The 14099-nt window shown below is 33.8% G+C and overlaps 1 protein-coding gene across 1 annotated transcript in view; it reads left to right on the forward strand.

The window, feature by feature from the left end:
* The window catches only part of LOC118001450, a 469207-nt gene that overhangs the window by 442005 nt on the left and 13103 nt on the right, over positions 1-14099 (forward strand). The gene's annotated exons all lie outside the window — the stretch shown is intronic.

Below are 14099 nucleotides of genomic sequence, written 5' to 3' on the forward strand. Positions count from 1 at the left end.
AAACAACTGTACATTGGATGACTTTTATGGATGACGAGCTGTTTCCTTCTGTCTTTCACAGGCCTCTGTGACAGTAAGGGGTATATAAAGCTCTGAGTGAAGATCTGAAGCTGTTATTAAAATGGAAATATTCAAAGCAGGCAGGAGTCTGTGAGAGTCTGTTCTGGGGACACATTAATGCATTTGAAAGGATATTAAAGCTTAACATAGAGGGGAAATAGTTCTAATGGCAAAATGTAAAGCTGCTTAACAGAATTACACCTAGAATTCTGTGTATTAGGTCTAAAACACCTCTACTCTTATATTGCTCAGAGTAAAGCTGTATGTTGGTTGTAGTGCTTTACAGTTTTACAGTTTTCTTATTTGAGATTTTAATGTTCTTAAGTGCAAACATTTTGCTCTGGTTTATGCTTTTGTAGAGTTGATTGACAGTACTTCTCATCCTCTGTGTAGGACTTAAAGATGTGTCATGTTTTGAATGTGCCATGTTTGAATCAATATGGGAAGATTATTTCCCTATTTAAAAAAAAAAGATAATGACCTTCTCTTACACTGACTATTGAAATGGATCCATCATGCCACAGGGTAGACTATGTATCTGGAAGGAGAAGAGAAAAGTCAAGTATTTCCTGGAAGTAGGAGAAAAGAAGTAAGGAGAAAAGTTAAGTCAACATCTAGAAGGGTTTCGTGTTTATGTTCACATGTAGGAAGCTGATCCCATTCATATATAAAAAAATGGGATCCATTCAATAAATAGTTCTTAAGCAGCAACTCAATTAAAAGGGTGCTGAGCTAGTGGTATGGTAATAGTCTTTTTGTAGTCTAGGTGAGTCACATTGTTATGTTGTAGTCATGACTATTTTCTAGATATTGTTGGGTATGGAGGGTAATTTTGATTCTTTTCATCTTTCAAGATACCACCTAATGCGAAATATTCCAGAGCATGCCACAAACATGAAGTAGTAGGAAAACACTGAAACTGTCTCTCTAGTTGTACTTTAAGGTACCAGACAGTAAAATAAAATAGAAAGTAAGACTTCTGCCTTTAAGGAGTTTATAATTCATCTGAGGAGATGATATATTTGCTGCGCTATAAGAATATTTAAAATATCATATATGAAGAAGTATAAAATATCATACAAATGAAAATCAAAAGTTCAAAAGAGACAGTAAAAGAGGGGTCAGAGTTGGAGAGTTTACTGAATAAGGCTTTGAGGGTTTCACAGTTATCATTAAAGGAAAAAATCAAGAATAATAATATTATAGGTGGGAGAATGGCATCTATTGCACAACTGCATAAATATAGAATCTGCCAACATTGAGTAGTTAATTATAACTACTATATAAACTATATAAATAATATTGGTCATTATTATATGAATCACTTCAAATTAGAACAATATTTCCTTTTAATTACAAAGATGCTAGTGTGATTTGGAAATGTTATACTTAAAGTCACAAAATAAAGATGACTACCATCTCTGATTATTTAAAATATGGTCATCATACTATGCTTATCCCAAGGTGAAGCTTTGGTTCCATTTCTAGTGATAAGATTTTTTTTTTAAAGTAAGCTCTACACCCAACATGGGGCTTGAACTCACGACCCTGAGATTAAGAGTCACAAGCTCTACTGCCTGAACCAGCCAGGTGCACCACTTTGGTTCCATTTTTAAAGGGAATGTCATTCTTGTGTTATTTAACAGTTTCTACATGCTAGGTGATTAAGCCAAGAATCTAGAAACCAAGTATTCTTGTCTTGTAATATACTCAAGTTAGAAAGATTTAATCTGAGAAATAAATAAGATGCAAATTGAAAACCAAGATACCCTATTGCTTGAGCACATATGTTATGATTTAACAAGATTATTGCATAAAATTAAAGTGTACTTTGGAAAAATGATTACAAGGCACTGATACACAGGCTATGCTTACCTAAAGAAAATCTGGGGGAAATCAGGGTTTGAAGTCAATTCACATTTTTTTCAATATATTCCAAACAATAGCCCAAAATAAGTGTTAAAATATTTGTAATACTGAGATATTATGATTTATAAGATATATCTATATACATATATAGATATATAGTTATTCAGATTACCAAAATATATTTTTCACATATATTTGGCCTTTGTCCCTGGTTCCTGGCTCACAGCTCCCTTGGAATTTCTTAATTGTTGAGAGTGATAAAGATTTTTTTTATGTTAATGAGGTGACTTTTGGAAAACACCTACAGGTGGGGCTGGTTGCCTGTGTGGAGTCAATTGTGTGATTAGAGGTTTAGAAACTCCACTCCTGACCTCCAGGAGAGGAGAGACGTGAGGGGTTGAATTCAGTCATCAATGGTCAGTGATTTAAGCAATCATTCGTATGTAATAAAGTTGTAATAGAAATCCAAAAGGACTGGGTTTGGAGCACTTCCACGTTGGTGAACACATGGAGATTTGGAAGAGTGGCCTGCTTGGAGAGGGCATGGAAGCTCCGTACCCTTTCCCCATATGTTGACCTATGCATCTCTTCCATCTGGCTGTTTTTGAGTTATATCCGTTTATAATAAACTGGTAATCTAGTGAGTATATGGGTTTCTTGAGTTCTGAGAGCCACTCAAGCAAATTAATGGAACTCAAACAGGATATTGTGGAAACTGATTTATAGTCAATCAGTCAGAAGTACAGGTAAAAACTTTAACTTGTGGCAGGTATCTGAAGTCCAAGGAGGGGGTTGTGGGAACCTCTAATCCGTTTCTGGTAGATCAGAAGCACAGGTGATAGGCTGGGTTTGCAATTGGTATCTGAAGTATATGTATGGGGTGGCAGTTTTATAGGACTGAACCTTTAGCCTATGGAATTTCAACCTATCTCATGGCAGAGTGTTGGAATTGAATTGTTTGTGTGGGGAAGCCACTCACCCTCCATACACACATTGGAATTGGGTCTAGGAACCAAATTAAATGTCGTCAGCCAACTTTGTCAGCATATTCATTCACTGTTTAAGTCCCAAAGGAAGAGATTTGTCACTTATAGTCAAATCAAAAAAGAATTTTTAAAGATGTTTCATTTTGAACACAAGAATGAAAGTAATTGAGAATTATACTGCCGATTTGATTTTGTCCCCTCCTAGCACTTTATCCATTGTGGATTCTAGTTATGTCCTTCCAATCAGATGATGTCTTTGTTGACTTTATTTTATATAGTTAAATCTTTGTGCTTTACAGTCACATAGAACTAATACAAATCCTACTTTTTCCATTTGAATTTGCACAAATTAATTTATAAGTCTGACCTCAGTTGTGTTAACTGCAAAATAGGAATATCAGTGACCATATCTCAGGGTTGTTGTAAGCATTAAAGGGGATAATGTATATAAAGTGGTTAATGTAAAGCACCAGTTATGATTATTTTACAAAACATACTTTCAAATATCATGATATTCCTGCTTTGTTACAAAAGAAAAAAAATTCCAAAATAAAGCAGAATGGGAGGTGGGAGAAATAGGGAAATAGTGGAACAAATAGAAAACATAATAAAACAAATGTAAATGGAGTAAACTGTCCAGTTAAAAAATGAAGATTTTCAGACTGTTAAAAAAATCTAACTGTATACTGTTTACAAAGACACATCAGAAATTTATAGAGGAATGTAAAATTCAAAGTAGGACAAATATATACCAGATAAAGTCTAATCAAATGAAAGATGGATAATTATATTAATTTCAAACAAAATAGAAAGGCAAGAAACATTACAACAGATAAAGAAGATTGCTTCATGATAATAAAAGTTTCAAATCTCAGGAAAACAATAATTATAATTGTTATGAACTTAATAATATAACCTCAAAGTGTTTAAAGAAAAATTGACAAAACTACAAAGTAAAATCTACAAGTCTACTTTATTATTTAATAATTTAAATAACTGAGTAAATGATAAATCAGGCAGATAAAATGGTAAAATTTTGAAATTTGAATAGCCAAACTACAAGTTCATCTAATGAACAGACATTAAAGTATTATAACCAACAATTGTGATGTATTTTTTTTAACGCACAACTGGAACATAACTATGTGCTAGGCTGGAGAAACTAACCTTGATAAATCAAAGATTAGTATTGTAAATACCACACTGTTTGACTACAATATAATTAAGTTAGCAATTAACAAGAAACTGAAACTACAATTCATAATAGACATTAAATAATATTTAGAACTGAATCATTTAAAAATACTATATATCAAAACTTTTGGGATATAGCTAAAATGAAACTTAGATAGAAACTTATAGCCCTAAATATTTATATTAGAAAGGAAGAAAGTCTAACCTTCCAAATTGATAAGTTACGGGAAAAAAGAACAACAGAAAAAAATTGAAGAAAAGAAATAAGAGCAGAAATTCATGTTATAGAATATAAGTATTAGGATCAATAAAACACTTAACCTAACAAAATAGACAAAACCCTAGAAAAAAATTAAAAAGGAACAAAGAAAACTCTTGAAAATAATAGTAAGAATAAAAATGGTATATAACTACACAGATAGGAGAGATTAAACACAGTAAGATACTGGTGAATAATTTTATATCAATAAGTTATTAAAATGTGTTTCTCAAAATGATTTAATGAGAAATCAATATAAGAAAGAAAAATTACAGGCTGATTATCCATGAAAATAGATGCAAAATTCCTAAACAAACCAAAACCAGTAATGTATAAAAACTATACATAACAGTCATGTTGGATTTGTTGGATTTGAAATAAAACATTGTTTAACATTAGAAAATTAATTAGTATAATTATAATATTAACAGCTTAAAGGAGATAAATTTTAGGATCATATCTTCAAATACAGGAAAGCATTTGGTAAGATTTAGTAAGATAGAAATTCTTAGTAAACTAGAAACAAAAGGAACTTCCAAAAATTAACACAGGATATCTACAAAACCTCAAAGCAAATATGATAAGTGAGAAAATGTTGAAAGCGCTGCCTTTAAGATCAAGAAAATACAAGAATCTTGCTATGCAAAACCAGTTAGCCACTTTTCTTTTATGGGGGTGTGGTTTCCCTTAGGTGTGTCAAAATGGAGGGAAAATATTAAGAATCATTGCAAGAGTCAGAGGCCAGCTGTTTATTCTAGCATCTAATGGAGATGTGAGAAGCTAGACTCACAAGTAACTTTGCATGACGGGATTTTGATGGTGATGCTGATAATAGCCATGATGATGATTATGGCTTTATATAGAAGAATTCCAAGTTATTAGAGTATATTTTTTCCAATTTTTTATGTACTTACTATATACTAAGAAGTGAAAAATTACTTTCCCAGTAATCAGAACACTGTAGGTCTACTTAATCAGTAAATTATTTTGCTATAATACTTATCTCTTTTTATTATGGAATATCTATTTTTTATCTAAAATAAAGCATTTTCTTCTGTTTACCAAAGTATGTATGGCCTCTCTATTCTTTTCCAGTAAATAATTTGTCTATTCTTTCACTAATACCACATTGTCTTCATTACTGGAACTTTATAGTAAATCTTGAAGTCAACTGGTGTCAGGACTCCAGCTTTGTTCTTCTCTTTCAATATTGTGTTGTCTATTCTGGGTCTTTGCTTTTTCATTTAACTTTACGATCAGTTTGTCAATATCCACAACATAACTTGCTGGGATTTTAATTGAGACTGCATTGAATCTATAGATGAAGTTGGGAAGAACTGACATTTTGACAATATTGAGTCTTTCTATCAATGAACAGAATATTTTTCCATTTCTGTGATTTCTTTTATCAGAGTTTATATTTTTCCTCAAATAGATCTTGTACACATTTTGTTTGATTTATACCTAAGTATTTCATTTTGGGGAATGCTAGTGTACATAGCATTGTGTTTTTAATTTCAAATTGCACTTGTTTAGCATTGGTAAATAAGTCTATTTTGTCTATTAACCTGTATCATGCAATATTTCTATAATCTTTTTTTAGTCCCAGGATTTTTATTGATTCTTTTGGATTTTCTACATAAACAATCATATCATTCGCAAACATAGACAGTATAATTTCTTCCTTTCCAGTATATATACATTTTATCCCCTTTTTTTTTTTTATCTTATTGCATTAGTAAGGACTTCCAAAAGAATGTTGAAAAGATCTGGTGAGCAGGGACACCCTTGCTTTTTTTCCTGATCTTAGTGAGAAAGCTTCTCATTTCTCAGCATTAAGTATGATGTCAGCAATAGGTTTTTTGTAGATGTTCTTTATCCAGTTGAGGAATTTCCCCTTTATTTCTAGTTTGCCAATATATGTGAATTTTTAATGGGGAGCATTTGGAATCTTATAAGTTCCATGGATGGGCTTCAGGTATTCTGTGAGCCCTCTAGAACATTATGCATAAATCTATTTTCCCGTGAAGAACTATCTAACTAAAAAAAATTAATAACCACATTCTTGCTCTTTTATTTATGTATTTATGATTTATTTTTACTGCTAACTTCTAACTTAATACCTACTTAAACCTAGCACCCCCTTAGAAATACTCTGCAGACAATTAGTCTTGGGCTGGATCTGAGCAGACTTTGTGCCTCTCTGCCAGTGGGGGGTGTTGGTGGGGGGCTTGATCCCATTTTCTTGTGTCTATTTAGTTCTTTTAGACTTTGCCTTGGCTCTGTTCATGTCAATTCAGACCCCTTTTTGTTAGGGAAGATATAGCAGAAACAAATATTATTCCTTCAAAAAAAATCCATATTTCTTCCAGTTAGTAATTAGTAATTAATCTAATTTCAGTATCCCTTAACTGGGATGTCAATTTGGACTTAGGTGATGACTAAGTGCTTCTTTTTAATTTTTCTGTCTTTTTGTTTTGTTTTGTTTTTTGAGCCTACTTTAAGGTGACTGCCAGGAGCAAACTACATAGAGTGGCATATTTCAGGGATTAAATTGATATGATTGCTTCTGTTTACAGTAATATTTGGGCACTTATGCTGTTTTATTCTAAGAATTTATTTATTTCACAAAATCTATTTTTAATAACTTGCTCATATTTTAACAATATTTACCCCCTGAATTTTTTAATGCAAAATATGACTTAAAAATTCTTACCCAATATCTACATCAAATCAGTTCCCCCAAATATCATTTAGTTCTAATCGTTCAGCTTCACTCTCACTTTTGATAATTCTCTTGTGAGAATCTATTCAAAATTTTAATAAGGTTCTAAATGATCGATATTGGTAATCAATAATTATCATTACCAAAAATTGTGTAACTCTTCTAATTCTTGTACTGGCTTCCCTACCTATCTTTCTCATAATGTTATAACTTCTCGAAGTGATGGGGAGCTTCCATGTGGGTTCACTGTACAAGTCATCAGGTCGGGAGGAATGCTTCTTATCAGTTAGAGCTATGATGGTTGCATAATTGCAAAGTCCAAGTGGCTTCTATGCCTCTAGTCTTTCCACCTTTAAAAGTCTTCTCTGCAATGCTGTAGGAGTAATATACCTAAGGCCTAAATCTATCTTTTTGATATTTTTTACTGACTTTCTCTTATAGTCAGATGCTAGAAGTTGAGATCCTCTATTCCCTACCCCTAAACTTCTCCTGCTTCAACTTTTCCTACTATGTGTGTCCACTTGCCTCTAGGCATGTAGAACTGATTGTATTCCCTCACTCTACACCATGCCATTGCATATGTTGTTCTTTCTTCCCGGAAACCCTCTCCTCTGCTACTCTCCCTCTCCAACTTTTTTGCCTAACTGCTACATACTGTCAACGCTCAGATTAGAAAGAATCTCCTCCAAGAAGTCAGTATTATTAAAAGAGCTTTGACTTCATGGGTTCTCAAAGGGTTTTGGGGAAGCCTAGGGCTTTCTTGATCACACTTTGGGAAATATTTCTTTCAAATATTACCACTTGATACTCTCCTAACCATTGCAAACTGTTCTACATTTCCATAGCTTTATGAGCATAATCTGCTAAGAAACAATAGAAAACTATTTCCTAAAGTAAACCCTAGGACATTCGTAGGCTTATTATGTAAATATGGCTCCCTGGTCATTTAGGTTGGAGAAAAACTCAAACAAAGCTCAATGCCTTTCTGCATTGCAGGACTTCTCAGGATCTTTATTAAGACAACTTGCATTAGGAATGTTCAAGTATGACATACACATTCAGTGGTTTGAAATTTGTTTTACTTGGCTGGATTTTTGTAGAACATCTTATGGGAATAATGATACAAAAGATAAAGAATAAGGCAATCTGAAATTTATACAATGTTGCCACTTTATTTTTTAAATATGGACCCTCTCGGATTGATTAGTTGCCCACTTTATTTACTATCACAATCCAGATCATATACACTTTTGTTTATTGATTGGAAGAGTTCACTTGCATTTTGTGCATTAATCAGATTCCTATTTTGAAATCTCTCCAGCAATTCATTTCAGGACCTTTTGTAATCCAATTGTTTAAATTTCCAATGATTTCACTACTCTGTACACCTACAAACACCATTGAAATGCTAGAACCTTGTGATTAAAGGCTGCAGTTGTTCTTTTCATTCATCATCCTTGAATTTGCTTTTAATAATACAGTCACTTGGAGATGGAGAAGCATTGAGCAGAAATGGGTAGTATGCAACATTACAACAAGGGAGGCTTTTTTCTTCCCCCTCCATTACTCTCTATCTTGATTATTTATTCAGATAGACAGGTTCTGGATATTAAATGAGAAGTAGAAGAAGTATCACTCTCTGTCTTCTCAGTAGTCTTCATCTTCAGTATTTAGAAAAAAAATTATTTTAATCAAGAGGGAAATGATCAAATGAAGTTGAGTAGAGCCCAAAGCAGAATTTTGGCAAACACCACCAGATATATGTACCCTAAAGTTTTTCAGGATTTTAAATACCTTCTGATTAAAATCCACTTAAGAACTGCTGGGTTTTAAAAAGCTAAATATGTTCTTTGCTAGTGTACATTATCATTTGCTGAAAGGAGGGTAGAATGTATAAAATGCTCAAATATGATTAATGATTTAAAATGTAACAGGAGAATATCTCAAACTACAGTGCTGCAGAATATGTCCTGGAAACAGTTGTTTAGACTAAAGTGAGTGTTCTACCTGTTGATAAAGCATGGGGAAATTATGTGGGTTTTTTTTATGTTTATTTTTAATATGCTGTACTATTAGACATAGATTTTTAATTATTTTATTATGGGTAGAAAGATGTCAGGAAAACTATTGCTTTGAGTAACTAATATTTGAGCATATTACAGAAATGGGAAGGGAGGAAATATTCTAGGTTTTCAAGTCAAGTAACTATAACAACTCTTAAAATACTCTACTTATACTTGACACTAAAATCAGATTGATGAATAAGCACTTACTGTTGAAACCCAACTAAATTGTGGCCAGCATTTTTCATTGAATTGATATGCATAGGCTGATTTCAAGTTGGTGAAGGGTATTGGTCCTCTTTCACAGTATCCATAAACAGGGCCTGAATCTAGCTGACTAGAGCCTGAGAACATGCTAGGGTGCTTCATATTCAATACACAGCCCTATAAAGAGAAGAAAAATGAGCCTTGTCCAAAACTCTTACCTCAGCACCCACTGGCAAAAATAAAATGTAAGCTGGGGACCAGGTCTCTTTGAAGCTGATTTTTTAAAAACTCTCTAACAGGCCTCTGGTGGTTACAGATATTGATCGCCAGAAAGTAATCTGTTCAGGTTTGGGGGCATGCCAGTACAAATTGTGGAATGCATTCCTTCCTCTCCAAGGACATGTTGAGCTTTTTATATTGTCTATACTGGTTCACTTGTCAGCTGTCTACTCTATTTGACATGAATTATTTTCTACCTTTTGTGGATGTATAATTAAATATATTTTTAAATAGAAAATTTTATTAATATAGAATCTTTAGCTTGAGTCAAAACATTTTTTTCATCTTTTTTAACCCTCATTTTTCTTCCATAATCATTATTTGATTCCCTCTGGCTGCCTGCTACTTATTTGTAGTAGTACCATTCATCCATTGAGACCTTTCCATCTGTCACACAGCTTTGCTTTCTTTCCCCAGAAGCTTTATTCTCCTACTGTGCCATATTTACCTTTTTTTTTTTTTTTTGGTCTACTAGTTAGATTGAACATTCTTTTGTGCAGGTGTTTTCATCTTTTTTTTTAATTTAAAAAATTTATATGAGGCAAATGATGCTGAATTAGATAAAAGTGACACTCAGAAGGGACATGTTTGCTAACCTTTAAAGACCTATATAATTTTTTTTAAATTTTATGTCTTTGTTCTGATAGGTAGAGATAGAATGGGAGTGTATCTGATACAGTTCTGAATGTTAAGTGAAGTGGTAAGAATTATTTCAATCGGTATTTGTATGTGAGTGAACAACGACCCTGATATTTTACTCTCCATGTGTCCATATGTTTACTAAGTGTAATTGCTGATTAAAGCCTTATTTGCTGTGAATTTCAATGCTTAGAAATACTTAGACATAAAGACTAACATTTCTGAATACCACTTCACCTCAGAGATTGCTATCAAATTCTATTAAAAGGTAGATATCTTCAGATGAGACAGCAGATTCGAGAGATAGGAAGATAAATGGAAGTATTAATAAGAACTTAAGTTATGAAAAGTCTTCGTTTTGCTTACATTAGTGGAGACATTTCATTAATTCTGTATGGTTATAGCTTGTTATGCCCATTCAACTCAAAAATAATTTAGTCCACTTTCTAAGGTTTGCAAATGACCAAGTCCACATGTCTTCGACTACCACTGTTTTACATCATGTCGAACTTACTTCCTAAGGGAATATATGCTAAGCAAAAGGGACAGCTTCTGCTGTCAAGGGATTCACAGTCTGTTTGAGGAAGAAAGAATACTGACTTTTCACTGAAATCATCCATCATTGCACAGGACATTGAGAATATGTTTGCTGAGGGATGATAGATTATGTTCCAATCACACTTGGTTAGGTTCAGGAAAGAAAAAAATTCATAAAGTATTTTAAAATGGTGTTTTATTTTATTTTTTAAGGACTTATTTATTTGAGAGAGAGAGAAGCAGGCCCCCTGCTGAACAGGGAGCCAGATGTGGGTCTCAATTCCAGGATCCCGGGGCTCAATCCCAGGACCTCAGGATCATAACCTGAGCTGAAGGCAGACACTTAACAGACTGAGCCACCCAGTACCCCTTAAAATGGTGTTTTATTTTTATTTTATTTTTTTAAAAGATTTTTTATTTATTTATTTGACAGAAGAGGCACAGTGAGAGAGGGAACACAAGCAGGGGGAGTGGGAGAAGGAGAAGCAGGCTTCCAGCCGAGCAGGGAGCCCGATGTGGGGCTCGATCCCAGGACCCTGAGATCATTTCCTGAGCCGAAGGCAGACGCTTAACGACTGAGCCACCCAGGTGCCCCTAAAATGGTGTTTTAAAGATTAGGGATATATTAGGGGATAGAATTAAGGATGATACTAGCAATCAAGAAAGTAGTAGGTAGAGAAGTATGCCAGAGGGAGTAAGTAGTTCAGAAGAGAAGTATGCAGAAAATTTTTTGAGGGAAATAAGAGGTGTAACTGAAAGCCTTAATAATTATTGACAGCTGACTCTGTCAGTCCCTGAACAACCAAAGATGATGAGTCAGAGTCCTTGCCTCTAAGAAACTCATAATCTAGTAATGCAAATAAGACAAATATGTAAATCATTATCTTTTTTTTTATTATGTTATGTTAGTCACCATACATTACATCATTAGTTTTTGCTGTAGTGTTCCATGATTCATTGTTTGCATATAACACCCAGTGCTCCATTCAATATGTGCCCTCTTTAATACCCATCACCAGGCTAACCCATCCCCCCACTCCCCTCCCCTCTAGAACCCTCAGTTTGTTTCTCAGAGTCCCTAGTCTCTCATGGTTCATCTCCCCCTCCGATTTCCCCCCTTCATTTTTCTCTTCCTACCTTATAGCCCAAAAGGCTATAAGATATGCTGAATTGTTTTCTTGAACTGATAAAGTATCTGGTTATCAGAGCAACTTTTCATGAACAATATAAAAGCTGGATGAAACACAAAAAGTAGCCAATTGAAAGAAACTAAAGTAGGCAGGTTTGGAAGGGCTAAGACCTGAAGAAAAAGAAAAGCATAGTAATCTGAAATTGACATTCCATGATGTTGTTCCCCTTGAGAGATTTGCAGATTCCTAAACTTCATGGGATAGGAACCCAAGAAGTCAAGAGGTTTTGGTAGAATCACAGTGCTAGGGAGATAAATATGGAAGGTTAAGTCCTGCCAAGGAGAAGAGACCCTGAAAAAAAGCCTAGGCTTGAAGCTGAGAACTCAAAAGGTCTGTGTCCTAGGACTAAGGGTAAGTCAGAAATAGACCTTACAAATTTTGAAACCCAGTCTTAAGTCATTTTGATTTCTAATAAAAGCAAGATGATCAGTCCTACTCACATTGCCTGCCTGGAAAAAAATATTATAACATCACCTGGAGTCTTTAGATCTTTATATTCTATGTCTGGAATTCAATTGGAAAAAATACCATACATTAGGAGCTAGGAAACAACCGAATAAAATCCCAGAAAGAAACAAACAAACAAAAGAGGACAACAGATCATGAAATATTGAAATTTAAGGTATGTGATTTGAAAATATCTGTGATTAACACTTTTAAGAAAATAAAAATTCTCTGGAGTACTTCATACAAAATGGAATCAATAAATAAGAATCACATGGATATTCTAGAACTATAAAATAAAATCACTGAAGTTAATAACTCAATAGATGGTTTTAATAGTGTATAGACAGGGGCCAGGCAGGTGGCCAGGCAGTTGGTTAAACATTGGACTTTTGATTTTAGCTCAGATCATGATCTCAGGGTCATGAGATCAAGCTGTGTCTGGCTCTGCATTCATCGGGAGTCTGCTTCTCTCTCTCTCTCTCCCTCTCTCTGCCCCTCTTCCTGCTCGTGCACATGCTCTCTCTCTGTCTCTAAAATAAATAAGTAAATATTAAAAAAATAAGTTATAGCCATAGCTGAGAAGACTAATGAACTGGAAGTTAAATCAGTTATATATATAATCATTATGTATATATAATCATTATACACACACACATATATATATCACATCATTTATAGGATTTCAGTTTCAGCCATGATAGAGTGATAGAATCTGAATTTACCATCCTGCCTTAAACACCTAGAAAACAGGAAAAAAAATAGATGAAACAACTATTTTAAGATACTGGAAAATAGGTATAGAACTGTTGGCCATTGGAAGGATGAAAACAAATGAGCTATGCCCAGCAATCACTCTAGCTTTGTACATGAAGGTAATTCTGGTTCATAAAAAAGGGAGGAAAAACAAAACAGAATTTACTATGTGTCCCTGAATGAAGGGACAGAGATTAGAAAATGGGGAAATCAGGGTTTCTAGAATTTGCAGGGCAGAGTATCAAACAGTTCAGAGCTAAGTAATAACTTCAGAAATTGGTATGGTCCAATAGAAATCTGTGTACACACAGGATAAAAGTACATAAGTCTGGCTAAAAACAAATCCCAAGGAAAGGAAATTTAATGGAGAACTTTAAGCCAAAAAATTTCCAGAGTTCATACAATTCAATGAACTGTTTAAGTTCCCACCAGCTGGCACAGAGTAACATTACTGAAATCATGGTAGATCTAGATCCACTCTAAAAAATAATAAATAAGGCTTCAAAAGGATCAAATTGGGTCACAAGTGAGTGAACTGTTTTGTAGAACAAAGTCCAAAATACCAAAAGGGAATAAAACAAAATCCAGCATTTGACAATGTGAAGGTTATGATATATGACATCTAATAAAATTTTGCTAGACACAGAAGAATAAGAGATGTGGACAACATGAAAAGAACCAAACAGAATGACTAGAAACAAAAATAAATACAAAATCTAAAGCAATATTTTCAAGGGATGGGACTAACAGGAGGTTAGACATTGCAGGAAAAATGTTCAGTGATTTGATGACACAGCAATGGAATATAGCCAAAATAAAGTGCAGAGAGAAGACAAAACAAAATGAATGGGGACTCAGTACTTACAAGACATTATTGAGTAGTCTAACATA

This window comes from Mirounga leonina, unplaced genomic scaffold (genome assembly GCF_011800145.1).
Source record: "Mirounga leonina isolate KUSES-001 unplaced genomic scaffold, KU_Mleo_1.0 Mir_53, whole genome shotgun sequence".
In the NCBI taxonomy this organism is placed as follows: Eukaryota; Metazoa; Chordata; class Mammalia; order Carnivora; family Phocidae; genus Mirounga; species Mirounga leonina.